The sequence below is a fragment of the Scardinius erythrophthalmus genome (genome assembly GCF_964197995.2).
Source record: "Scardinius erythrophthalmus genome assembly, chromosome: 14".
Classification (NCBI taxonomy): Eukaryota; Metazoa; Chordata; class Actinopteri; order Cypriniformes; family Leuciscidae; genus Scardinius; species Scardinius erythrophthalmus.
Window position 1 is genome coordinate 4,014,540 of NC_138234.1, and position 21,301 is coordinate 4,035,840.

At 42.5% G+C, this 21,301-nt stretch overlaps 1 long non-coding RNA gene across 1 annotated transcript in view; it reads left to right on the forward strand.

The window, feature by feature from the left end:
- Positions 1–20,944, forward strand: part of LOC308701482 — a 28,241-nt gene extending 7,297 nt beyond the window's left edge. Inside the window, exon 4 of the long non-coding RNA XR_014031446.1 lies at positions 20,866–20,944. This is a non-coding gene — a long non-coding RNA (uncharacterized lncRNA). The remainder of the gene's footprint in view (positions 1–20,865) is intronic.
- The last annotated feature ends 357 nt before the right edge of the window (positions 20,945–21,301 follow it).

The following is a 21,301-nucleotide window of genomic DNA, read 5'->3' on the forward strand; positions in this document are numbered from 1 at the left end:
CATTATCTGTACCGTATCCCAACTGTTACAATAAAACATCAGTTGAGCAATATAACATGCATTTTTATTCAGTATAAACAATATTTTGCTTTTTATGTTAAAGACACTATTGATACCGTGAGAAATTTACATTCTCAGGAAAATAGCCGCTTATCAATTAATCATTAATCGATCGATAAGGTCAATCAACTAATGATTAATGAATTAATCGATAATTTGCATCCCTAGTCTTAATACAATTTAGCGCATTCCAAAATATTTATTATTATCTTGCTAAAACACCAACATTTAAAAAACTACTCAAATAAATAGACTTTGCTACACATGGTGTAGTTTGTGTAAACAGGGAGTGTTAAAATTATTGCGTATTTTTAAAATGTTAAAGGTAGGGGTGTGACGATAACCGCATCACCGCAATATCGCGTTGATGAGATGCCTACCGCAGTGTGAGGTCATCACCGCACGTTTTTTTTTTTTTTTTTTTTTTTGCTGAAAGTTACAGGAGTGCATATGGTGTGTGATATGAACTATAAACACATTAATATTTTGCTTATAATTTACTGTATTCTGCGAGTCCCATGTTTAAGGGTTTCTGGAGAAAAAAAAACGCTTCCTGTGCAAGGGAGGGAGTCGAGGGACAGTCCGTTAAACATAGCCTATGGGGGATTTTTTTTTTTTGTGTGTGTGTCTGATTATTATTAATTAACTGCTAGGTTTTGTGATGTTTACAGATAATGTTCAATTAAATACAAACAAACACAGGAATAAAAGACAAGCATAACGTAAACAGTTGGAGTTAGATTTTAATTGCAAGTAGCGATCTCTCTTATATGGTATAGGAAATAGTTGACGGCGCTAGCCGAATGATTCAAAAAATAGCCACGAATCTAGTGTCTAAGCCAAATACTGTGTCGCCTTTGAGGCAGGTGACAATTAAGGGGAAGCCGGTGAATTTGGACAAGGCGCCAAGGAGTCGGTTAACCGCCAAACCGCGATATTTGTTGCTTCTTCACCGCGGTAAGAAAAAATCCCATACCGTCACAGCCCTAGTTAAAGGTCCCATTGCATGGATTATTTTATTATTTTAGAATGTTTCCTGGGGTGCCCTTATAATGTTAGTATGTTTTTTGAGCAAAAGTTGTTATAATTTAGAAATAAAAGGCATTTTTCCTAGCCTGATTTGAGTCTCTGATTTGAGTCTCTGATTTGAACGCTCTCTTTGAAGGGGCGTGACTGCTGAGAGACTTCAGTGTAAACGCCCACTGCTGTGATTGGCTGCTGTGAGACTTCAGTGTAAACACCCACTGCTGTGATTGGCTGACATGCTTGCATATGAAATATCTAGCATTAGGCTACATGTCAACTCTCTCGAAAATTTTTACTATTACAGCTATTATACGTTTTTACTATTACAGCTATCGAGATTAACGAATCGTGAGAAGTTTAAGTATTTAGATCTATTCCCATCACATAAAAGGTTGCAGTGAAGAGCATTGAGCAGATGACAGCCTGTTGATCACGTGAATGAAGATCTTATCATTGAAACGCAGTTTCTGCACTCTCACTAATGATTTCACCAATGCAAACATGAGGTAAGTACAGTAAGAGCTTCGTTGTGCTGCGTAACAGCGTCATTGATTTCATAACGAGTTTTGGCAAGTGTCCAGATAAACTCGCGCTTTGTGATTGACAGCTTGGGCGATTGGAAAGGGATTGTTCTTTGATCGCTTTCTGTATATATATTAATCACAGTTTAAGTAAGATTATTTTCATCCTACTAAGAGAAACGACATGAAGTTGATCATTTAGTCACTGGCTTGATTTACTGATGCATAAACAGTATTGAACGACTTTGAGAGAAAGATTATCTGTCTGATCTTGAACAATTACACATCAGACATTCACATAACCCACTGGTTCTTTAGAGGCTCGGATGAAGGAACTAAAAAATACTTTTGTGTTCATTTGTACATCCAAACACTGTGCAACTGCCATGCTTCGCTTGTGTGCAAGCCATGATGCCTCTCGAGGAAAAAACAATATCATGCTCGCGCAGCTCATTTTCTCATGGGTGGGCCAAATTCTCTTTGTGGGCAAAGAAGAGAAAGGGAAGGTGACCTTTCCCCTCATGATGACATAAAGGGAAGATTCTAGATTCGCCCGTCTGAGCTTTCATTTTCTCAAAAATACCCAGGGCTTGGTTTACACCCATCAAAACGTCTAGCCACTGGGGGACCATAGGCAGGCTAGGGGAACTCATATTAAAGGGCATATTGCAGGTTTTTATCTTTTTTCAAAATGAATATAACCTTGTATGAAAATACCATATGAAAAGTAAATGCAGGATTAAAAATTGTTTTGCAAGACAAGGGCACAAATTTAATAGAAAACGTGAAAGTTTCCTTGACCGTTTTGAAAAAACATATTACGTCCCCACAGGGAGTGGTTCGCCGGCTCTGCGTTCGCTCAGTGTGGAGTAGGTTGGTGTTCAGTTGGAGCGGTCGTGATTCAGTGTGTTTTCGGTGGTTATTGTATTTCAATTAATCATCGTCGTGGTAAATGATTGTAAATTATGGCCTGTCAGGACATCGAGTCCACAGGTTTCCGAATAAGAAAAACGACATTGCGATCTTCCATGCCTGTGTGTGTTTTGTGCCGGGTAAGAGACGGGACTTCACTTCTGCTTCTGCTTTGAAAAATGCGGTAGTGTGTAGCGTTCACTATATACCGGATGATTATAATCCCTGTGATATGATGACGGCGATATGTGCGCACTGTCCCGGCTCCTTCATCGGGTCGCCCGGTCCGCCGTCAGCATGTGGTTCGGCCACCGGCGGGAAACATGACGCTCACGGATCCGTCAGAGATCACTTATTGTACATCTGTTTTACAAAATGTGCCTTGTCTTAATTTAATTCATTAACATATCCTACATAAACTTGTAATGTAATCCATTGTTATTAGTCTGCAGCCGACACTTATTATTATTATTATTATTATTATAAATATAATATATTATGTCCTCTAATTCATTTTCAATCTGTACAAACCGACTTTAATGTTTTTGTTGACTTTCTACATATAAAGTTTTTATACAGTAAGACAGTTGTGACTGTGATCATTTTTTTATTCACTGTCACCAAATGGGTCCATTCAAAGCCTTTATAAAGTCCCTCTTCCTCTGGAAACTGTCTCCTAATGGCTGACACACACAACACATGCAGGTAAGGGTCTAAATACTAGCTTTGCTATTGCCTGATACATGATGATAATCTGTACAGTATTGTGATCTGAGCATAGTGTTATACCAGGGTTTCCGTTGTCCGGTAATTGCCGGACATTGGCCGGAAAAAAAATGAAATGTCCGACAAAATTAAAACTCTCCAGTCAAATTGTCCGATTAAAATTGCCTAATAATCCCGCCCCCTAACACAATCTGAATTTGAGAATAAGCCTAAGATGTATAAAGCAAAAATACACCGACCTTTGGCTATGTTGTAAAGGAACAGGCTCTACCGTTTGAAAGTTATTAAACATTATTACATGGCTTGGTTGAATTCCAATGTGGAATGCGGTCTGTTATTTCTTGATATCAGATCGCTGCGAAGCACTAGCGGCGCCAGGATTTTGATTGTAGGTGGGCCTCCAGAAAACTGGATGGGCCAGTTAAAATAAGCCAAAAAATAAAATAATAAATAAAAACGGGTTCCCCTTCATCTCCGTTTCGAAAGATGAAGTTGACAATTGCCTTCTCCGTAGTGAACGCGCCTATAGAGAGAAATGCACATCATGGATTACATAATCAGAGAGTAGCCTATTTCTTTTCGTTTTAAATTGTTAAAAATACATTTCAAGCTTTCTTAAAATATATTTCATGTCTGTGAGGCATACGCTGAGTTTCGTTAAATTAGGATGAGATGCACTCCAGTTCACGAGCAATGCAAGTGACCGCGCGGGCGCCTGCATGATTAGGCCTATTGTATGCTATATTTGCTGCTTATATTGGTTGATAAAAAAAATATTAAAATTAAGATACAAGTTATACAAAACGAAATTCACTTCAAAAAAGTCTTTCTACAAAACCAAACTTAATTAAGTGGTCAAAATCATGTCTGACCCGCTCCATGTCTCTCGATAGGCTATGTTGCGCATCCTATCTTACTCATGCGGTTCACTTTTCATAATCAACATAAATTAAAAAATAACATTATAATATTTTAACAAATATTAAACTAAATGAGCTTATTTAATGGCTACAACACGTAGGTTATAGTAGACCTAGACTCTCTATTTGTACAAATTGCTGCACATTCATTTTATTCTGAATTTTGCCAACTAAGTTGAAAGGCATTTGTTTGTGCATGCATAGCAAAACATATCTGCAACATTTATCAAGTTCACTGATAATTATGCGCACATTTATTAATTATTATCTTAATGAATAATGAAAGAAGGACGAACCATATAAACTGCGTTGTTTGTTTAGAATGGAATGGATTGCAAATAGATCCGAATGAAGAAACGTACAAAACCATAGTAGAAAATGGTTTGTTAAACTATGAATGTGAAACCATAGTAAAAACAATTGGAGTTGATTGACGCCAATCGGACGTTAATGTTTTTTTTTTTCGTTTTTTTTATTTGAAAGTTAGGCTAATAAACATGTTGCATTCGGCCTGATTATGTCATTTTTAGCGCAATTTTCCACCGGAAAAAATTGCGCTTGTTAACTCATGATTTCTGTTCTGTGCGTCTGTGCGCACCAATCTTGCACTTCTATCTACTCCTCAACCAGACCACCTAGAGACTTCGGGTTTTCGGCATTATGTTAAGGAAGGTCTAATCTCGGGAACGCACAAAAAAATCCAGGAAAAGATTTACTATCTCTTAGTGTTGTGATCCCATGACGTCAGAAAATTGCGCCAAAACACTCACTGAGTTTTTATTACTTGTTTAAGTTACATAGCCTGCCTCCAGTTTTCCTCAACTTGACTAATTAAGAGGCGATATTTGACCGGCATATTATCAAAATGTCCGGAAAACGAAACCTCAAAGTGACCGGCACCATTTTTTTCTAGCGGAAACTCTGTGTTATACATATCATCGGCTAACGTGAATACATCAATAAGCTAACACTGTTCTCTCGCCCTGATCTCCTCACACCAGAACTCACCGTTGTTCTGTCTAATCCTGGCCTGTCCTGCTCACTTGGCTTCATATCAGGCTCATAATTATATGATATCATTATATATATCAATTATATGAATTATATATATCATATGAGTAAACATTTAGGCTACAATTTTCTCAGCGTCCGAGCTGTTATTGCGATCCATTGCTTTCCTATTGTTTACTTTGACCACTCTCCCTCCCGTTACGTCACTTCCGGTTCAGCGGTTTTCAAATATGGAAGTAAAATTTACTCACAAAAATGACTCCAGAATCCTAAATAGCGTTTTATAAGTATATGTTTATATTTAAATCTAGCTCCTACATTATTTTTCCATACATTGGCTTACTGGGTACTCTAACCTGCAATATGCCCTTTAAGGTTAAAAAAAAATCTCATAAAGTGAAAATTTCATGCAATGGGACCTAAATGTAACAAAAAAGTATCAAAAAGTGTCTTGCGGGAACACAAAAGCATTGAAATATTATTTTTTCCTCCCATCATAATGTGCCTTTATTAGGGGCTCTATAGATTTGTGACTCTAATGAATAAAAAATAATGTCTAGTACATTAATGTACTCCTTTAATGGAAAATTCCAGGGACATAATGGATCAAAATCATCATAATCTTCTATAACAGTTGTTTGAACACAACTCAATACTTTCTGCTATGACATCGTTTTTTTTTTTTTTTTTTTTTTTTTTTTTTTTTACTACATAATTTCTCTTATATTGATTTACTGAGCATTTTTTTTAACTTTAATTTCAGGCCCGATGGATGAGAATGAAGAAGTGGAGAAACATCAAAGAAGATCTCAGAAATCGTTCACTTGCACTCAGTGTGGAAAGAGTTTCACATACAAACAGAATCTCAAGGTTCACATGAGGATCCACACTGGAGAGAAACCGTTCTCATGTGATCAGTGTGGGAAGAGTTTTAGACATCAAGGACACTTTCAGGAACACATGAAGATCCACGCTGGAGAGAAACCATTCACATGTGATCAGTGTGGGAAGAGTTTTGCACATAAAGGACACTTTCAGAAACACATGATCATCCACACTGGAGAGAAACTGCATCAATGTGATCAATGTGGTAAAACATTTTTTAAAGCTTCAAACCTGAAGAGCCACTTGAAAGTTCATTCACAGGAGAAACCACATTCATGTTCTTTGTGTGGAAAGAGTTTTTCACGTCCGCAGAATTTAAAAGCACATCAGAAAATACACACTGGTGTAAGAAATCATATGTGCTTTGAGTGTGGGAAGACTTTTATCACAGCTGTAGTTTTGAAACGGCATCAGAGAATTCACACTGGAGAGAAACCTTACAAGTGTTCACTCTGCAACAAGAGATTCAATCGGTTAGAATCCCTGAAAACACACAAGAGGATCCACACTGGAGAGAAACCGTATCACTGCACTGCATGTGGGAAGAGCTTCACTCAATTATCTGCTCTACACAGTCATACAAAATCTCACATTAAGTAGCTTATCTTCAGTTCCAGCACTTTCAAGTGCAATGCCACCTCTCTTTCCTATTAGTTTGTCTAAACCAGCCACAATCACGGCTGTAGCCAGTTATGAAGTCATGAGGCGGCAACTCAAAGATAAACTTCCTTCCCAAAGAGCAATATCGCATATTTAATTTTGCTTAATATAATCTATATGTTTAAAAGTGCAAGTGTTTTTTTAAAACATTTTTTACTAACTGTTCTTGCTCAGGAAGCTGAAGAAGAGGCTGATTGAGATGCTTTGCTATCTTGTTAGTCAATAAAGAGAGAGATCTGTCTTATTTGTTTCCAGTTTTACTTTCTTTTTGTATTTTGTGCACCAAGTATTAAACTTTTATTGTCCATTTTTATTGTCTGCTCCTCCTTGCATCAAGAATAAATAATTTTATAATTTTACTTTAGTTACATCTAAAAGTCATGCTGAGTAGAAATACATAATCATGTTTCTCTTGGTCCCTTTAAAGTTGCATTGGATTTTCTCCTCAGCGTAAAGGTTAAGAGGCCCATCTATCACTGTTTTACATGTTTGTAGAGTTAGTTTCTATAGTATATATGAAGGCTTTAATCTGTGTGTTTACAGCGTGCGTTCGGCCAAACAGCGAACACTAACGTAATGGATAGTTCCTATAGTGCTGGTTTAGACCAACTCTGAAGTAGGAGTAAATTAGTTCCTCCAAAAGGAGTTCCTAAAACTAAAATCATTCCTAGTTTCCGGGTGTGAACACGCCAAAATCAGGGTACTTCCACCAATAGTTCTATGAAATATGAAAAGGTTCCTTCGGTGCGAAATCCTCTAATGTCACACCTAAAGTACGATGTGGGAAGCTGTAATTTGCTGATTGGTCAGTTTAAATGTCTCACATTTGGTTTCAGTCACATGGTCAAGGAAGGGATGAAATAAGATTGCAAGGCTTTGTTTAAAGCTGGTGTTAAGAAGCATTTTGGTCAATTGGATCACAAGGATACCAAGGGCCTATTCACGTTTACTCCTGGTGTTTTAATCTGTCTCTTTTGTCTACTTTCAACCACTTCTGTCCAGATTTCTTCGAGGGAGTGTCTCTGGGCCAGTTAATATGGGATTTCTCAATTCTTTTATCTATTGGATGAAATAAGCTTACACAATTTGTATGTGAACGCAACTGGAGTTGGACAGAAAAACATACAGATCTGCTCTTAAAGCTGCAAGTTCACGTCAAACACAGAGTTCCCTTTTGTTCAGTCACAGTGAGTTACATCAGTGAATGACGTGATAGGGGTCTCGCTTAGAAACCTATCACCTTCGAGTTCTAGAAAAATGAGCAACTGGCAAGGGAAATGCCATGGGTCTGCGAAATGTGCATAGTGCAACTATGCCACTACGAGACAATCGGCTCTCCAGTGTGTTGGTTCAACGACGTGTTCCAGTAAGATCACATTGCCTGATGCTGATCTGTGCAGTTATCTGCCAACAGTGTGTGTTCTTCTCCTTGGGTGCTTCAGCACTCTGCTGAGCTTTTTCCTCTCACTCACAAAAGATCTTGCGCGTGGCACGTCTTTTTAAAGATGTCTCGCCCATGCACTTCTGGGTGTGGTCGGTTCGTTTTGCCATCCGATAGGCACAATCGCTGCCTAGTGTGTTTGCGTTTAGATCACACTCAGGCAGCATTTGTGGACGAGTCATGTTCTCATTGCGTGAACATGACCATCGCAGTGCTGCGGTCAAGACTCAATGACCTTCATAGAGGTTGAGTCCACTCTACCAAACCCCAACCTATTGCCTCCGTGACAGGTGAAACTTTGGCTGGTGGCCAGGGTGACCTGAGGGTGACGGTGTCTAATAAAGCCCCGACGATTCTTCCTCGGGCCACACACCCCTTTTGTGCACCGCCACCCACGAGTGTTTAAGCTGAGATCATGGGACAATCTTCTGACACTCCCTGTGTCTCATTTGGCACTCCAGATGATGAGATGATTTCCTTCGCCACATCAAAAGGTGAGCTGGAGTCTGCCGGAGATGAAGACTCTGCTGTGCTGTCTAATTCGGTTGCGCCAGCATTGCCCCAGTCTGATCTGGAATTGTCAGCCATGCTCTCCCAGGCAGCCGCGAGCATCGGTCTGGGCTGGAATGAAATACTCCACCCTGTCCTGAGCGCTCGTGACTGGATGATTAGTTTTTATTACACCCGTCAGCGCCCGCCCCAATACCTTTCTTCCCGGAGGTGCATGAGGAGGTCACGAGGTCCTGGTAGTCTCAATTGTTTTCCCGCGACCATTTGGTGGCCTCCTCCACCTTTTCTTCCTTTGATGGAGCTGTGGCTAAAGGGTACACTGGGGTCCCCCGGTGGAGTGCTCTGTTGCGATGCAGTTGTGTCCTCGTAGCACTTCTACCTGGCGTGGTGATCCTAAGCACCCCTCCAAAGCCTGTAGGTTTTCGTCTACCCTGGTCCTGATGCGGACTGCTCAGAGATGGGATTCAGCTGCGGACTGCAGCTCTTTGCAGGAGATGGTAGCAGGGCCACTCCTTCCCCTGGTGGAGGGCTGGAGGAGAATCTTTTGTTCTACACCCCGCTGCTGGCCACACGGCCGGCAGTACCCTAATGTGGTTAAAGAAAGAATTGACACCCCCATCTCTGAGCCCCCATAGGCCGCGGATGTCAGTGTGCAATGCTTCGCCTCACCACTCTCGTCCCCCTCTGCTCGTCCAGGAATGCTCGTCCTTCCCTGGCCTCCTCTGTCGGGACGTGGCATATGACCTTGCCCCCACACCGGGACACTCTGCTGGTTCAGTTTTTGGGAGCCTGGTTAGAGCTTCCCAATTTGTCCCACTGGCTCACAAGATCCATCAGGCTCGGCAATGCGATTCAGTTCATGCGTTCGGAGGTCGCCACCCTAATATCGAAGGGTGCGATCGAAACCGTCCCTCCAGCCGAGATAAAGTCCGGCTTCTACAGCCATCTCTGCAACACGACTTCACTATCCAGCTAGATTCATCATCAATCACCCCATCAAGGTCGGTCAGAAATCTTGGAGTAATATTTGATGACCACTTGACCTTCACAGATCACATTTCAAAGACAGCTCGATCATGCAGGTTTGCACTGCACAACAACAGGAAGATCTGGTCTTTCCTAACCGAGCATGCAACACAACTTCTCGTCCAGGCCCTGGTCATCTCTAGGCTTGACTACTGCAATGCTCTTCTGGCTGGCCTTCCATCATGTGCAACTAAACCTCTACAAATTATTCAGAATGCTGCTGCTCGTCTTGTCTTCAACGAGCCCAAAAGGGCCCACGTCACTCCTCTGTTCATCTCTCTGCACTAGCTACCACTCGCTGCTCGCATCAAGTTCAAGGCATTGACGCTTGCTTACAGATCTATCACAGGCTCAGCTCCCTCCTACTTTCACTCATTCCCACGAGTCTACATACCTACCAGAAGCCTACGATTGTTCAACGAACGACGTGTCGTGGTTCCATCACAAAATCACTTTCCAGAACATTCTGATTCACAGTTCCATGCTGGTGGAATGCTCTCTACATCCTCATCCGGAATGCAGAATCCCTGGAAACATTCAAAAGACATGAAAACCCATCTATTCCGTGAACACTTAACCTTATAAAAAAAACTTTCCTTTTCCTTTAAATCCTTGCTTATCGGGCTTATGCTACTCTGAACAACGCCTGAACTTCGTATTTCATAATTTGAGCACTTCTTGCGCTGTTTTGTAGCCTCTTCACGATGACTCGCTAATTTGTAAGTCGCTTTGGACAAAAGTGTCTGCTAAATGACTAAATGTAAATGTACAGCCCCTACTTTATTGTACCCAAGAAAACCGGTGGGTTACGACCACAGGCTTCCTCGTCCACTAGATTGGTTTGTACTTTCATGTCTCCATTCTTCCTCAACACAGACCGTTTCTACGGTTTGCTTTTGAGGCACAGGCATACCAGTACACTGTCCACTTGCGTCTTCACGAAAATCTTCGAGGCAGTCCTTGTGCCACTCTGGCAACACGGGGTCCTGAGCTATCTCGACTGGCTGATCCTAGCTCGCCCTCGAGACCAGGTTTGCGAACACAGGGACATGGTGCTCTGGCACCTCGCCCGTTTGGGCCTTCGGGTTAACTGGAAAAGGAGCAAAATCTCCCCCGTGCGAAGGATCTCTTTTCTCGGTATGGAAATCGACTCCGTTGCCATGTGTGAGCAGCTTCCGAACGAGATTGTGCAGTCACTGCTGAATTGCCTTCAATTTGAGGGTAAGAGTGTGGTTCCACTGAAGTTATTTTAGAGGCTCCTGGGGCATATGGCGTCCGCAGCGAAAGCCACAACGCTCGGACTGCTTCATCTGAGACACTAGCTCTCTTTAGGCCAAGGCCGCCGGTCAGGGGTCCGTGAAGAGCCTGGTTGAAGATCCCCCTGATCGCCAATGTGACCACAAACGACCTGTTCGTCCACGGCCAATCTAAGTGACAGCCCGGGGCTCTGCCCACTGACCACGAACAGCCTATTCGTCCCCCTGACTGCCTATGTGACCATGAATGGCCTGTTCGTCCACGGCCAATCTAAGTGACAGCCCGGGGCCCTGCACACTGACCACAAACAGCCTAATCATCCCCTTGACCGCCTATGTGACCACGAATGGCCTATGTGTCCCATCAGCAGAACTATGCATCATTAGACTTAAAATGGCATGTCCATGGACAGCTTACAGGGACCCTGTCAAAAAAGTTACAGGTGGGCACAGGAAGGGCCCACCTGTAACTTATTTGACAGGGTCCCTATAAGCTCTCATTGGTCAATGCATTTATAGGTCATATTTCATAATTATAAATATTTTATTACTTAAAATATGCAGTAAAGTGCACAGGGAAGACAATCAAACATGTTGGGGTACTTTACAGTTCATAATTCTGCATTATTAGCCTTAAAATGACATGTCAACGGACAGCTTACAGGAACCCTGTCGAGGCACTTCCTGTAAAATCATAGGAATTGCCCACCTGTAACTTATTTGACGGGATCTCCGTAGGCTGTCTGTGGTCAATGCATTAATAGGTCATAATTCATAATTATAAATGTTTTATGGCTTAAATCATAGAGTACAGTGCACAGGGAAGACAATCAAACATGTTGGGATACTTTACAGCTCATAATTATGCATAGTTAGCCTTAAAATGACGGACAGCTTAAAGGAACCCTGTCGAATAAGTTACAGGTGGGCACTTCCTGTAGGACCACTGAAAGCCTATCTGGGTCATTTCAAATAAAATGCGCGTGGGCGCTTCCTGTTTGAGTTGGTCAAATCAGCCTTTGTTTTTGTGCAAATGCCTCGGGGCGTCGAACACTCGTCCGTCACGCACCACACGTTCGAGTCCTGCGTCCCTCAGAGTTGGGCAAGTATTCTAAAAAAAATCTGAAAAACTATTCAAGGAAAATTATCAGTCCAGAAAATCCCCAGCTCAGCAAATTAAACACTTAACAGGGTACTACGGACCCCAGTCTTTGCATACAGTCTAAGAGGACCCTGAGGGGCCACAGATTTCAAATTGGAGCCATTCGGAGCCATTGGGACCATTCCGTGGGATTTTCACCAAACACCTGTGAAAATGAATGGGATAAGTTGCACGTGTCAGTGGCTCCCGCCCAGCTCCCGGGGGCCCGAGGGGCTCCAAACTCGACTAAAAGTTGCATCACATGACCCTCTGCGACATAGCGAGTGGGCTAGGTCGAGAGATACCAAGTTTATTTTTTGCTATTTTTTATGCATCTCTCTGTCTCACATTGATCTCTATGGGAACATGTGTCTGCTAGCGTTAATGCAGCAGTTAGGGTTAGAGGGCCTAATAGGCTCAGGAAGCATCTAGAGCCACAAAACTTGGGGGCCTGATTCGGGGGCCCGTGGTAGTCGTCCGTGACGAATCTCTAGGTCCTGCGACCTTTTGACCCCTTTTGTCGCCTTTTTTCTAGATGTCCCACCTGCAACTTATTCTACTAGGCTGTTGGTGGCTAATTAGCGTGAAAAAATTTCAAAGGGACACGGAACTCTGGACACCGTTCCAGGGGCCCGTGACGAGATGCATGTGTCAGTTTCGGGCTGATCGGGCCTTTCTGTCAAGCCATTTTGCTGAAACATACTTAGAACCGATCTAGAACCATGAAATCCAGGATCTAGAACCGGGGGCCCCTGGACTACCACCGTGCCAACTCGAACCCGTCCCCGGGGCCCGTGACGGGATGTATGTGTCAATTTCGGGGCAATCGGACCACCATCCACGAAGTACCTATGAAATCGCATTGAATAAGTTGCACGTATCACTGGACCTCGTTCGGCCCCTGGAGGTGCTAGGAGCCCGAAACTTCGTAGAAATGTGCGTCACATGGCCCCCGAAAACATACAGAGAGGGGAACGTCTACACACACACAAAAAAAAAACACTTGCTGCCCAATGTCCACAGAACACCTGTGAAAATGAATGGGTTAAGTTGTGCGTGGGACGCTTTGCCGGTTGGCCAGCGGCCCTGGCGGCCCCAAACTTGATCTGCCTGCAGTCACTGGGGTCCAGAAAGACCCTTGTGGATGGAGAAAGCTGAACCATGTGTGGATCAGGCCGAACCGCTGAAACACACACTTGGGAACAACGTAGAACCTTGAAACTAAGGATCTCGCCCTGGGGCCCACTGGGCTGCCCTCATACTGAATTTCGAGGCCCTGTGACTTTTCAGCACAGAGTTAGAGATATGGTGACTTGAGACAAAAAAACAGGTGCTTAGGGGTCAGAATAGGCACTTCGTGGACGAGGATGGAGACTATGGTGAAGTTTAGGTGGGTAGGGGGCACAATAGGCACTTCGTGGCAATGAAGAAGAGGATAGGTGATTAGGGGTCAAAATAGGCACTTCGTGGACAATGAGGAAGACTATGGTGAAGTTTAGGTGGTTAGGGGGCACCATAGGCACTTCGTGGCAATGAAGAAGAGGATAGGTGGTTAGGGGTCAAAATAGGCACTTCATGCACAATGAGGAAGACTATGGTGAAGTTTAGGTGGTTAGGGGGCACCATAGGCACTTCGTGGCAATGAAGAAGTGGATAGGTGGTTAGGGGTTATAATAGGCACTTTGTGGTACTGAGGAGGACAATGGTGAAGAATAGTAGTTAGCGGACCCCAAAAGCACTTGGTGGACCGTCCCGAGAGGTGTCCATGCAGGGCCTATGGCCATTTTGGCTACTTAATATGCAATTTTGGAAAAAGTCCATGCCACCATTGGAATAAGCAGCTTATAAGCAGCTTGTGTCGTCCATTTCGAGCATGTGGACTTCTGAGTACCTATGCTGACGATGGCAACTTAAATGAATGGGAAAATTCCCACGAACAACCTGGTTTCCCTTATGCACAGCTGGCCGTGGGGCCTCTGCAAGTATGCGTTTCCCCCAGTGAGCCTTCTTGCACAGGTCCTGTGCAAAATCAGGGAGGACGAAGAGCAGGTCCATTTGGTTGCGCCTTATTGGTCCACCCGGACTTGGTTCTCCGAACTGGTGCTCTTCGAGACAGCCCTTTCATGGCCAATCCCTCTGAGGAAGGACCTCCTTTCTCAGAGACGGGACACCCTCTGGCACCCACGTTCCGATCTGTGGTACCTGCATGCGTGGGTCCTGGACAGGACACGGCAGGTTTGAGTACACTACCACCTCAGGTGGTGGCTACCATCAATTCTGCAAGGGCCCTCTCCACGAGACACGCCTATGCATTGAAGTGGATCCTCTTTGTCACCTGGTGTTCTTCTCGCAGAGAAGGGGTCCGTGCTCTCTAGTGATGCGCGGGTCGGCTTTTTTTCCAACCTGCGGGTCCGGCTTTTATGAAATTATTTGGCCCGCCCCAGCCCGCCCCGCACCACTGTATCTATTTTTACAACCCGCCCCGCCCCGCACCCGCGACCATTAAATAGACATACTAGGCATTGTAATGTAAATGAAAACAGCCTTTATTTCAGCCTGAAAGTGCTTGGAAACATCGCCATGTAAACTGGCAATAACAGACGATTCTGAATATGAACCATAAATCAGGTCATATTAGATATGAATTAAACATTTTCAATATTTACAAAGCAGCGTTTGTATTCATCTAATTCATCATTCACCTTTTTTTCTTTTAATTACGTAAAAACCCGACCTCAATTTCTCCCGCACCTCATCTTCCATCTCCGTCTTTGTTGTTGTGGCTGGCAGCGCGAGATGCTTTGCGCGAGCTGTGTCACGTGACGCCAAAGGTTTGGGGAAATCACGCAAGTTGCATTGCTACGGCCTTATCAACGAACCTACTAAAACATGATTAGATTGATATTATCAAATCTTTAATATAGGCTGGACATTGCATGCAACATATATGGATTTTTATTTTGTTTTGTTTTTAATGACCCGCCCCGCAAATAAAGTGACAATTTCTTTACCCGCCCCAACCCGACCCGCGGGCTACCCGCGGGGCCTGTGGGTTATGAGACGACCCGCGCATCACTAGTGCTCTCCTTCCTCCAAGAAGGGTTGGAACGAAGGCTGTCTCCTTCCACCCTGATAGTTTACGTGGCTCCGATCTCTGCGCACTACGACCTTCTGCAGTCGAAAATAGGGGGACAGCATTACCCAGTCATCAGGTTCCTGAGGGGGGCGAGAATACTAAATCCTCCTCGCTCTCCTCTTATACCCTCTTCAGACCTCGCAGTGGTCTTATCAGCCCTACAGAGAGCTCCCTTTGAGCCATCGTGATCAGTGGAGCTTAAGTTCCTGTTTATGTAGTCAGCGCTTCTGGTCACCTTGGCCTCCATGAAGAGGGCAGGGGACCTGCAGGCATTTTCAGTTGGTAAAGCGTGCCTGGAAGTCTGGCCGGCTAACTCTCACATTATCTTGAGACCCCGGCCTGGATACATGGCCAAGGTTCCTACCACTCCTTTCAGGGATCAGGTGGTGAACATGCAACTCTGTCCAGTATGTGCCCTCCATGCTTATGTAGACAGAACGCAGTGTTTCAGGACCTCAGACCAGCTCTTTGTCTGTTATGGTGGGAAGCTGAAGGGAAAGGCTCTCTCCAAGCAAAGGTTGTCTCACTGGATAGTGGACGCCATTGTCTTGGCTTACCAGACGCAGGGTCGTCCATGCCCCCTAGGAGTGAAGGCACACTCCACCAGGAGTGTGGCTCCCTCCTGGGCTCTAGCTCATGGCGCCTCGCTAACAGACATCTGCAGAGCTGCAGGCTGGGCGACACCCAACACTTTCGCGAGATTCTACAACCCCAAATCAAAAAAAAATTGGGACACTGTACAAATTGTGAATAAAAACAATGCAATGATGTGGAAGTTTTAAATTTCAACATTTTATTCAAAATACAACATAGATGACATATCAAATGTTTAAACTGAGAAAATGTAACATTTTAAGGGAAAAATAAGTTGATTTTAAATTTCATGGCATCAACACATCTCAAAAAAGTTGGGACAAGGCCATGTTTACCACTGTGTGGCATCCCCTCTTCTTTTTATAACAGTCTGCAAACGTCTGGGGACTGAGGAGACAAGTTGCTCAAGTTTAGGAATAGGAATGTTGTCCCATTCTTGTCTAATACAGGCTTCTAGTTGCTCAACTGTCTTAGGTCTTCTTTGTTGCATCTTCCTCTTTATGATGCACCAAATGTTTTCTATGGGTGAAAGATCTGGACTGCAGGCTGGCCATTTCAGTCCCCGGATCCTCCTTCTACGCAGCCATGATATTGTAATTGATGCAGTATATGGTCTGGCATTGTCATGTTGGAAAATGCAAGGTCTTCCCTGAAAGAGACGACGTCTGGATGGGAGCATATGTTGTTCTAGAACTTGGATATACCTTTCAGCGTTGATGGTGCCTTTCCAGATGTGTAAGCTGCCCATGCCACATGCACTCATGCAACCCCATACCATCAGAGATGCAGGCTTCTGAACTGAGCACTGATAACAACTTGGGTTGTCCTTGTCCTCTTTAGTCCGGATGACATGGCGTCCCAGTTTTCCAAAAAGACCTTCAAATTTTGATTTGTCTGACCACAGAACGGTTATCTACTTTGCCACAGTCCATTTTAAATGAGCCTTGGCCCAGAGAAAACGCCTGCGCTTCTGGATCCTGTTTAGATATGGCTTCTTTTTTGACCTATAGAGTTTTAGCCAGCAACAGCGAATGGCACGGTGGATTGTGTTCACCGACAATGTTTTCTGGAATTATTCCTGAGCCCATGTTGTGATTTCTATTACAGTAGCCTTCCTGTATGTGATGCAGTGCCATCTAAGTGTCGGAAGATCACGGGCATCCAGTATGGTTTTCCGGCCTTGACCCTTACACACAGAGATTGTTCCAGATTCTCTGAATCTTTGGATGATATTATGCACTGTAGATGATGATAACTTCAAACTCTTTGCAATTTTTCTCTGAGAAACTCCTTTCTGATATTGCTCCACTATTTTTCGCCATAGCATTGGGGGAATTGGTGATCCTCTGCCCATCTTGACTTCTGAAAGACACTGCCACTCTGAGAGGCTCTTTTTATACCCAATCATGTTGCCAATTGACCTAATAAGTTGCAAATTGGTCCTCCAGCGGTTCCTTATGTACATTTAACTTTTCCGGCCTCTTATTGCTACTGGTCCCAACTTTTTTGGAATGTGTAGCTCTCATGAAATCCAAAATGAGACAATATTTGGCGTGACATTTCAAAATATTTATGAGATTTGTAAATTATTCCATTCCTTTTTTACTCACAATTTGTACAGTGTCCCAACTTTTTCTGATTTGGGGTTGTATAATCTCCGGGTAGAGCTAGTGTCCTCTCATGTACCTGCTTTCACTAGCCAGTAAGTAGGACCTGCTCTGTGTCATCGCTTGCGGTGCCATTACACTCCACGGACTGGATGTGTTCGCTATTTCACTTAGATGAGTTCTTCTTAGACCCTGAGTTCCTCCTGCACTGTTGATGCTGTCACCAGAGTGCATGCCGGGATTGGCTAGGTGCCTCCATGTGTATGGGTCCCCGTTGGGCAACCCCCACGGTAAGTCTCCACTGAGGACATGTCTTTCCCTTGACTCAAAGTTGAAACATGCCACCATGCGGGCTGGATACCTATGAGTTTTCCATATGCATCCCACTCTCAGGTTATATGTGTATTCTAAGTCCTCCCTACGGGTAGGCGCTGTGTTACATATTCCACCTGGGATATGCCACCCAGTTTCCCTTGATATTCCTGCATTAAGCCTAACTCTCTTCGTCCGTGTTATCCTCATGACACAGTCTTGATTACATATATAACTCTTTCCCTGAGGAGGGAACAGAGACGTTACATCCCTCGACCACGACTGCTGTACCGCTGGAATGGCCTGGAGTTCAGTGTCCTTACATACCCACACGGTGGGGCGGAGTTGCACTATGCAAATTCCGCAGACCCATGGCATTTCCCTTGCCATTGGCTCGTTTTGTAGAACTCTAAGATGATAGGCTTCTAAGCGAAACCTCCATTTCTTCATTCACTGACATAACATTGCCGTTTCCCCACTCAATGAACGAGGGTTACATACGTAACAGAGACGTTTTTTGTGTTCAAATCGAACTTGGGTCTCCAGAAATGTTTTAGAGAGAGAATTAAAAGATTTGCAGCAAGTTGTAAATTATTGATAATGCCTTTTTTCTTCCTTTAAACTGATCAAGGATGATGTAATATGCAAATAAGGCAAATGGGTACGAATATAATTCCAAATCTACAGAATTCATAAAAAAAATATTATTTATTATTATTATTATTATTATCAATGGCTCCGACTCCGAACCTATGCTCTGAATTCTCTCTGAACTTTTCACACGCAACTGACGTATCAAGTGCAAGGTTTTCAGCGAATCAACGATCAGAGAATACTGCAGTGAGAACGTTGTAGGCAGATGTTACAGCTGTGGGCCTTAAACTCCTCTCCTGTCATTAATACGCAGTGGTCTTGTCATCAACAGAAAATTAATGGATTGAGAGGGGAGAAAAATGGATTTTGGCGTGACATTTCTTGCGTGTCCGTGAGAGCGTGAGATTGATGCTGAAAGCGTGAGTGTCACACCAGATGCATGAGAGTTGGCAACCCTGCCTTAGTGTTTTATTAGACCTAATTAATCTACATTGTCCAGAAGGAACCAATGGAGTACCCAGTAGTCAAGACACCTTTATTTATATAGCTTTTTTTGTTTTACAATACAGATTGTATCAAAGCAGCTTCACTGTGTTGACAAAAAAATAATACAACAAAAATTGTTTCTAGAAGAAAAATTGCATCATCGTCCACCTTAAGTAAGGCAGATCAGTAATATGGTTGAATATTAAATGTCCCCAACTAAGCAAGCCAAAAGCCAAGGCAGTAGTCTATATACCTTTCTTAAAATCTTATTGCAACTCTTTTAAGATTATGTAAATCTGCCCTGCATGTCATCATTATTTCGGAAATGAAATCCCAGCTGTGTCTCATGTGGGTCTGAACCCGGGGATATGAACTCACTTGTTAAATCAGGTGACTTTTTTATGAAAGTATCAATTAGAAAACATTTGGAAGAAAAAATGTTAGATTCAGCATTTAGAGCAGCTTTGGATTACAAATGGACCAGGGCCAAAAGCTGTTCAAGATATATTTGATGGTGCCTTGTTTAAAGCTGTAGATCCTCTAAATGATCCAGACCAGTTGAACCATTCACTTACTTGTAATGTTGTTGGTATCCCCATTTTTAAAGCGCACTCGGTGTGTAAGGTTGCTTAACTGTATCATATGTTAAAAATATAAAAGATTTTATAGGCAGTGTGTTGTTCACTGAATTTCTTTGTGCGAGCTGCGCTCATTTGTTCAGATTTCTCCTCGAGAGGCTGTGAACCTCAACAGCACAACATTGTTACCGTCAGTAATACATTTATTATCCGATCACTATCGATCACAACTTACAATAAATGTAATAAAATTAGAATTCTCTCGTTTAGTGATTCCTTAGTTAGTTTTGTTGTTGTCATTGACGTTTTAATCAGGCTACTTGTGAGTTCGGGCAAGTAAAATTCTCTTTTACTTGTCCCTTCAAAAGATCCACTTGTCCCGGACAAGCGATAATGTCGAGCCCTGGGTAAAGGTAGAAGTGCTGATAGTGATAAAGGTCTGGGCCCGTATTTATCAAGCCTCTGAGAATTACTCACAAGAACACTGCTAAGAATTAACTGAAGAGTAAAAACATTGCGCGATTCGTGTGTCTGCTAACTAAAATACAGTCTTCATGATTTGGTTTCTCTTCACATACAAAACGGTAAGATGTTAGCAAACTACTTTGTTGTTATTAGGAAATCAAACTATATTTAGATTCATATAGACAAATTACAATGGTTGATAAAGATGGGTGTCATAGTGTCTGTCTTTATATTATTACTATGTTTTCTGTGTCATTTGAGAAATATTAGTAATTTTAAAGCGTTTTAATAGTCTTTCAGCAGATATTCTGACTCAAACAATCTGTTTCTAGCAGCAAATACTTATAATAAAGTGAGATGATGTGCTGATCCTGAATGGCTTGTTGAATGAGTATTGATAGTCTATGGCTCATCACTATTATCAGAGCAGCTGAAAAGCCTCTTTATTTCATGTCAATAGATCCTGTTTTCTCCTCATTCATTATGCTGATGTCTTCAGATCTGTAAATTGACACATTAAGCTAATTTTATTGTCAACAAATTTGAGCAAACGACACGATCAGCTATTGTGACATCTGCAAGATATAGGTACGTTTCTTATCAGTGTGTATTTCAATAATCTGAATTTAAACACGTTTCATTAAAATATGATAAACAAAAACAAATTATGTTAAACTCAATTGTTGCTTTATTTGTTTCTTGCAAATCTGTAAGTGTATTTTTCTAAGTTTTATTCTTTCATCTTTATTCTTAAATATATTTGGTGTCTGTTAACTGTTATACTCCTTAAATTTTTTATATATTTTTTGCCAATATGTTAATGAGAGGTAAGATAAATGTAGGAATAAAGTATGAGGTTGACACTTTTCCATTAATTTTACTTAAAAGTTACTTCTCTAGATAGATAGATAGATAGATAGATATGTGACCATAAAGAATTAAAATGTGTAAATTAGAATAAAAAAACTCACTAAATGATTTCTTCTTGATTTTGTCAGATCTGCTCCTCCTCCTTCAGTGAAACTCCTCCTCTGTCAGTGAAGCCCCTCCTCCTCCTTCAGTGAAGCTCCTCCTCCTTCAGTGAAGCTCCTCCCACTGCAATTCACCAATAAATGCTGGAATATTCCCATCAGCTACAAGTGAAACAAGCATCAAACCATCAGGAAGAGCTGAAATCTGCAAAGACAGAGTTTATTGAAGGACAGTGAGAACATGAGAGATCCAGAACACTGCAGAATGAAACACACTGAAGAACAAAGAGGTTGGTGTTTATTCCTGATTCTTCATTAGTGAGGCTGAAGAACATTAAGGTTATAAAGCAGTTCATCAGATTTAGCTCTGTTATAGTAGGAAAAATCTAGTTGTGAATTAGAATTAAAGCAGCAAATAATATGAACCAGGTGCAATTAAAAAACACAAAAAAACAAGGATGTT